Raw genomic sequence first — 8,267 nt, forward strand, 5'->3', positions numbered from 1 at the left:
TGTTAGAGCGTGGGCATATCTTTTGTAGAAATAATTAAACTCTCTTGCTTCACTTATATCTATTTAGAGAGATGACAGGAATTGGTCATTCACATGGTTAGTCATAAAATCCTACATAAAACTTGTAGATCACTGAATATGATATGTTTGATTCCTTGCAATAGTTTTGCGATATAAGGATGGTGATATTAGAGTCATGCTAGTGGGTAGTTGTGGATTGTAGAAATACTTGTGTTGAAGTTTGTGATTCCCGTAGCATGCACGTATGGTGAACCGTTATGTAACGAAGTTGGAGCATGAGGTATTTATTGATTGTCTTCCTTATGAGTGGCGGGCGGGGATGAGCGATGGTCTTTTCCTACCAATATATCCCTCTAGGAGCATGCGCGTAGTACTTTGTTTCGATGACTAATAGATTTTTGCAATAAGTATGTGAGTTCTTTATGACTAATGTTGAGTCCATGGATTATATGCACTCTCATCCTTCCATCATTGCTAGCCTCCTCGGTACCGTGCATTGCCCTTTCTCACCTCGAGGGTTGGTGCAAACTTCGCCGGTGCATCCATACCCCGTGATATGATACGCTCTGTCACACATAAACCTCCTTATATCTTCCTCAAAACAGCCACCATACATACCTATTATGGCATTTCCATAGCCATTCCGAGATATATTGCCATGCAACTTCCATCATCATCAGATACATGACTTGAGTATTTATTGTCATATTGCTTTGCATGATCGTAAGATAGCTAGCATGATGTTTTCATGGCTTGTCCATTTTTCGATGTCATTGCTACGCTAGATCATTGCACATCCGATACACCGCCGGAGGCATTCATATAGAGTCATATCTTTGTTCTAGTATCGAGTTGTAATATTGAGTTGTAAGTAAATAAAAGTGTGATGATCATCTTTATTAGAACATTGTCCCATGATAAAAATAAAAGTGGCCAAAGAAGCCCCCCCCCCAAAAAGATAGAGGCCAAAGAAGCCTACAAAAAAAGAAAAAAAGAAAAAAAAAAGAAAGAAGGGACAATGTTACTATCCTTTTACCACACTTGTGCTTCAGAGTAGCACCATGTTCTTCATATAGAGAGTCTCTTGAGTTATCACTTTCATATAGTAGTGGGAATTTTCATTATAGAACTTGGCTTGTATATTCCAACGATGGGCTTCCTCAAATGCCCTAGGTCTTCATGAGCAAGCAAGTTGGATGCACACTGTGATAGCCTGGCTTATTAGGGATGATAGACTACTCATATCAATAAGAAATTCCTTCTTATCCGGGAGCCCATTCGGACAGAACTCCAAAGTTAAGCGTGCTCAGCTTGGAGTAGTTCAGGATGGGTGACCGAGCGGGAAGTTGCTCCTGGGTGTGCACGAGTGAGGACAAAGTGTGCAGAAAAGACAAGTATTGATCTGTGGGGCTAGTCTAGATCCCGCCAGGAGTAACGACCACCGGCGGGTGTGTCCGAGGCGTTATAAGTTGGTATCAGAGCTGACCCTCGCGGTTACACGGATGTTTGCGGACAGGTGCGCGGTCATGTTGTTCATGACGTTTGTGACCCGTCGTGGCACACGGAATGGCACATGTACTGGACTGGATGCACAGACGTATGTGCCAAGAGGGAACGTTCATGTGGCCCGACGAGGACGTGGTTCCTCTGAGTGGGGGTGTATGTGATAGCCTGGCTTATTAGGGATGATAGACTACTCATATCAATAAGGAATTCCTTCTTTTCCGGGAGCCCATTCGAACAGAACTCCAAAGTTAAGCATGCTCAGCTTGGAGTAGTTTCAGGATGGGTGACCGACCGGGAAATTGCTCCCTGGTGCACACGAGTGAGGACAAAGTGTGCAGAAAAGACTAGTATTGATCTGTGGGGCAGTCTAGATCCCGCCAGGAGTAACGACCACCGGCGGGTGTGTCCGGGGCGTCTCCATAGCCCGTTGATTAGCCGCGTTGATGTGAGACTTTCTCCCTTTTTGTCTTCTCCACACAACCTCCACCATCATATTCTATTCCACCTATAGTGCTATATCCATGGATCACGCTCATGTATTGCGTGAAAGTTGAAAAGGTTTGAGAACGTCAAAAGTATGAAACAATTGCTTGGCTTGTCATCGAGGTTGTGCATGATTTGGATATTTTATGTGGTGAAGATGGAGCATAGTCAGGCTATATAATTTTGCAGGGATAACTTTCTTGGGCCATGTTATTTTGAAAAGACATGATTGCTTTATTAGTATGCTTGAAGTATTATTATCTTAATGTCAAATGATAGACTATTGCTTTGAATCACTCGTGTCTTAATATTCATGCCATGATTAGATTACATGATCAAGATTATGCTAGGTAGCATTCCACATCAAAAATTATCTTTTTTATCATTTACCTACTCAAGGACGAGCAGGAATTAAGCTTGGGGATGCTGAGTCTCCGTCGTACCTATAACTTTTGATTGTTCCATGCCATTATTGTACAACTTTTATATACTTTTGGCAACTTTTTATACTATTTTTGGGACTAACATATTGATCCAGTGCCTAGTGCTAGATCCTGTTTGTTGCATGTTTTTTGTTTCGCAGTAAATGCATATCAAACGGAGTCCAAACGGGATAAAAACTGATGAAGATTTTTTTTGGAATATATGTGAATTTTGAGAAGTGAAATCAACGCGATACGATGCTCGAGGGGCCCACGAGGCGGGGGGCGTGCCCCTGACCCTCGTGGACACCCCATAAGGCAGTTGGTGCCCTTTTTTCGCCGCAAGAAAGCTAATATCCGGATAAAAATCGTGTCCAAAATTCAGCCCAATCAGAGTTACGGATCCCCGGGAATTTAAGAAATGGTGAAAGGGCAGAATCAGGGAACGCAGAAACAGAGAGAGACAGATCCAATCTCGGAGGGGCTCTTGCCCCTACGCCGCCATGGAGGCCATGGACCAGAGGGGAAACCCTTCTCCAATCTAGGGGTAAGGTCAAGGAAGAAGAATAATAAGAAGAAGGGGGGCTCTCTCCCCCTCTCTCCCGGTGGCGCCGGAACACCGCGGGGGTCATCATCACCGCAATCTACACCAACAACTTCACCGCCATCATCACCAACTCTTCCTTCCTCTATGCAGCGGTGTAACCCCTCTTTTACCCTCTGTAATCTCTACTTAAACATGGTGCTCAAGGCTATATATTATTTCCCAATGATGTATGGCTATTATATGATATTTGAGTAGATCCGTTTTGTCCTATGGGTTAATTAATGATCGTGATTGGTTTGAGTTGCATGTTTTATTATTGGTGCTGTCCTATGATGCTCTCCGTGTCGCGCAAGCATGAGGTATCCCCGCTGTAGGGTTTGCAATATGGTCATGATTTGCTTATGGTGGGTGGCCTGAGTGATAGAAACACAGACCCAAGTAAATAGGTTGTTTACGTATGGGAATAAAGAGGACTTGATGCCTTATAATGCTATGGTTGGGTTTTACCTTAATGATCTTTAGTAGTTGCGGATGCTTGCTAGAGTTCCAATCATAAGTGCATATGATCCAATAAGATAAAGTATGTTAGCTTATGCCTCTCCCTCAAATAAAATTGCAATAATGATTACCGGTCTAGTTATCGATTGCCTAGGGACAAATAACTTTCTTGTGTGACAAAAAGCTCTCTACTAAACCTAACTTAGTTGTGTATTTATCTAAACAACCCCTACTTTTTATTTACGTGCTCTTTATTATCTTGCAAACCTATCCAACAACACCTACAAAGTACTTCTAGTTTCATACTTGTTCTAGGTAAAGCGAACGTCAAGCGTGCGTAGAGTTGTATCGGTGGTCGGTAGAATTTGAGGGAATTTTTGTTCTACCTTTAGCTCCTCATTGGGTTCGACACTCTTACTTATCGAAAGAGGCTACAATTGATCCCCTATATTTGTGGGTTATCAAGCAATGGCCTAGTGTGGCTGCTGCTCCGACCGTGGGTGGCTCCACGATAGCTTGGCGGGTCGGCTACAGTGGCGGCTGACATTTTCGGCATCGGCTCGTCTGTAGGCGGTTTGTGTCGGCGTTCGATCCCTCTCCTCGTCTCCCAGGACGCTACTTTCATTGAAGGGTTGGCCCTCTCCCAGCTGCAATCCATCGCTCGTCTCGTACCCAGTGCAGCAAGACTGATCTCGTCTCGCGCCCAGTGCTGCAGGACGGGTCGATGGAGGCCAGTTTTGGCCGGCTTATTGGGTCTCGGCACTAGGGGACACCCAAGGGTGTGGAAGGCAGGGCCTTTCCGCTCGTCTCTTTGGTTGGGATAGCGGCGGCTCTCGGGTGAGGTGGTGTCAGGGTCTTGGATGCCGGGTGCGGCGGCCCTGGTGGTGGTAGAACGATGCTCATGGGTAGAGCCCGTGGCTCGATGATGCCCGGTGGTCATGGTCGTGTGGGCGGCGTGGTTGCCGGGGTGTGGCGTTCGGTGGTGGTGAGTGTTGGCCAGGGTGAAAACCTGTTCTATCTTGGGATGGGTCGGCGGTGGCGAAGCTCGTTCGCTTCTTGAAGGCGTCGTCGTGTCTCTCATTGCTCGTCGTGTTGCTCTGGGGGAAACTCTGATCCTCGGATCGGGCGGTGGCGGCCCACCGATGTCGTAACCTTCCTGAAGGAGTCGGCTTGGAGCCCATGGTTCGTTGTATGCGGCTTCATCTCCTCACGATAGTGTTAGTGCTAGAGATGGTGTTGCCGCGCTCAGCGCCTTTGTATCCTACCTTGGGTGTGTGCGTGTGTTGTGGTCGCGTGCATTTGTACCAGGTTGTTGTTGATCGTTGCTTTATATATAAAGCGGGGTGAAAGCCTTTTTCGGTAATAGAACTGGTATCAGCTAATCTGTGAAGATTTTTATTGAATCTATTATTAGCCATACAGTTTGAGCTTAGATGCATCAAAGATGTGTGGTAATCACTCAAATTATTAAATATTCTTTTTGTTGTATGTGTGGCCCATATGGTCAAGGCCCATATAGCCATGTGGTTAGCTGACCTAGTGAGAAGATAGAAGGGGATCGTTTAGTGTGTGAGGAGAAACATGAGAGACACTATCGCCGATGCTCTTGGATCGCTTATCCTCCAAACTCAAAATGGTATCAGAGCCAGGTTGTGGTGGCGGTCCTGGACGTCAGTAGGTCACCGGCGAGGCGGCGGAGGGCCGGCGGGGATTCGGTAGCTACACACGTCCTGCGCATGCGCGCCCGACACAAGTATGCGGGCGAGCAACGGCATGGCCGTGCGAGAGGTGGAGCTGCTGATGTTGTGCGGTAGGAGGAGGAAGCTGAGGAGCGGCTTGGTCTCTACAGGAGAGTGGGGTGTGATGCGGTTGCTGCTCCGCGGGCTGTGGTACTACGTGAGGAGAAAAGAAGAAGGGAAGCTGCTTGTTGTGCTGTTGTGCATGTGTGTGCAGGGGACCGGGAGTTGGAGAGTTGTTGTGGGGGTCGGCAACTGTTGGAGGCCGAGATCCTCTACTTGTCTGCAGTTGCTGCTGCTAGTTGCTCTGGAGCTACTGCTAGAGGAGAAGTGCTGATGTGATTGTTTGCAGAGGAGAGTAAGGCTGCGAAGGATGCTTGTTGCTGCTGTTGTTTACAGAGTTTGAGGGATAAAGATGACATGTGTTGAGGTCAGGGTCATGGACTCAGTGTAGTCGGATGATGGATGTTCATGTGGTGCAGAGGAAGAAGGAAGGCATGTGGGAGTTGAAGTGCTGAGAGGAGGCGGCGATGTAGCTAGGTGTGCCTTGGTGAGCAGATACTTGGAGGATGCCCTACTCGCCGCCATTCGGGAGGAAGCTGTGTTGCGTGCATGTCTGGCATCCGCCGAAGCGTCCTTAGATGTTGCGCGAGCAAGGGTGGCTCGCATGATGTACATGTCAATATTCATTAGGGATGTCAAAGAGGCAATTGTCATCGAGGAGGAGAGGACAAGTTTGGCCCTCTTTATCTGTACTAATGAACATGGCACTGAAAAGGCCGCAACTGCTACTCATAGGACTGATCCGGAGTGGGTTCTAGACTCTGGTGCTTCTAAACATGTTGCACGATGATCAGCTCACTCCCTCTCAAAGTAACACGACATGTACTGCTGACGGAATATCACAACCTATTAAGGGCATTGGGACAGTTCAATGTACACCTTGTTGCGAAACATTGCATGGAAAACAAAAATATTTGTACGCACACGCAAGATCTACAAGGAGATGCATAGCAACGAGAGGAGTGTGTCTACGTACCCTCGTAGACCGTAAGCGGAAGCGTTTGACAACGCGGTTGATGTAGTCGAATTTCTTCATATTCCAATCGATCAAGCACCAAACGTATGGCACCTCCGCATTAAGCCCATACACCTATCGGGGGGGGGTGTCCCCTCCTTCTCCTTGGCCCATTAAGCCCATACACCTATCGGGGGGTGTCTGAAACCCCTTCCGGTGACCCGATGACTACCCGGTGCATCCCGAAACTCTTCCGATGTCCGAATACCATCGTCCTATATATCAATATTTACCTCTCAACCATTTCGAGACTCCTCATCATGTCCGTGATCTCATTCGGGACTCCGAACAACATTTGGTCACTAAATCATATAACTCATATAACATTATATCGTCAATGAACATTAAGCGTGCGGACCCTACGGGTTCGAGAACTATGTAGAAATGACCGAGACACCTCTCTCCGGTCAATAACCAATAGCGGAACCTGTATGCCCATATTGGCTCCTACATATTATACAAATATCGTTATTAGTCGAACCATTATGACAACATACGTAATTCCCTTTGTCCATCGGTATGTTACTTGCCCGAGATTCGATCGTCGGTATGTTCATACATAGTTCAATATTGTTACCAGCAAGTCTCTTTGCTCGTTCCGTAATACATCATCTCGTAACTAAGTCCTTAGTCATTTGCTTGCAAGCTTATGATGTGTATTACCGAGAGGGCCCAGAGATACCTCTCTGATACTCGGAGTGAAAAATCCTAATCTCGATCTATGCCAACTCAACAAACATCTTCGGAGATACATGTAGAGCATCTTTATGATCACCCAGTTATGTTATGACATTTGATAGCACACAAGGTATTCCTCCGGTATCTGGGAGTTGCATAATCTCATAGTCGGAGGAATATGTATTTGACATGAAGAAAGCAATAACAATAAACTGAACAATCAATATGCTAAGCTAGCAGATGGGTCTTGTCCATCACATCATTCTCCTAATGATGTGATCCCGTTATCAAATGACAACACATGTCTATGGTTAGGAAACCTTAACCATCTTTGATCAATGAGCTAGTCTAGTAGAGGCTTACTAGGGACACGGTATTTGTTTATGTATTCACACATGTATTTAAGTTTCTGATTAATACAATTCTAGCATGAATAATAAACCTTTATTATGAATAAAGAAATATAAAATAACAACTTTATTATTGCATCTAGGACATATTTCCTTCACACCTGATATTATCTTCAGTCCTACACGTGCCATCTTTCCTGGTCAATATGTTGTCTTTTAGTGCTCTAATTGACCAGGTGGACTGTAAGATAACAATTGACAGAGAAATGTGCTTGATTGTAGATAGGGCCGACTGGAAGGAGGATGGGGGCTAGAATATGGCGTAGGGGACTATGGTACATGGACCGTGAGGGGCTTGGTTAGACGGGAAACCTGATGTTTGCGTCAATTGTGGAAGAAAGAGAGTCTGTGGCGGTGAAACATAACCGCAGAATGGGGCATGTATCCTTCCATAAAATGTACAAGTTGTTTCCTGATGTAATGCATGGTGTAGATAAGAACAATGTGAAACGTGATGCATGTGAGTTTGCAAAACACACGAGGACGTCTTATGTGAGTAAGGGACTTAGAAGTATATCCCCATTCATGCTTGTTCACTCGGATGTCTGGACAACTCTTGTGGTGTCCGTTAGTGGTGCAAAGTATTTTGTGACCTTTATTGACTCCCACACACGCATGACATGGATCTATTTGATGTGTCATAAGGATGAAACTTTTCAATGCTTCAATACTTTCTCTGCCTATGTGAAAAATCACTTCGATGTTCCGGTACAAGTGATAGAAGTAATAATGGCACTGAGTATGTGAACAAAGTGTTTGGGACTTTCTTATCAAAGCAAGGGATTTTGCATCAAACCTCATGTCCAGACACTCCTCCTCAGAATGGAGTGGCAGAAAGGAAGAACTGACATATTCTGGAGGTTGCTCGATCACTAATGTTTACTATGA

The sequence above is a fragment of the Triticum urartu genome, chromosome 5 (genome assembly GCF_003073215.2).
Source record: "Triticum urartu cultivar G1812 chromosome 5, Tu2.1, whole genome shotgun sequence".
Classification (NCBI taxonomy): domain Eukaryota; kingdom Viridiplantae; phylum Streptophyta; class Magnoliopsida; order Poales; family Poaceae; genus Triticum; species Triticum urartu.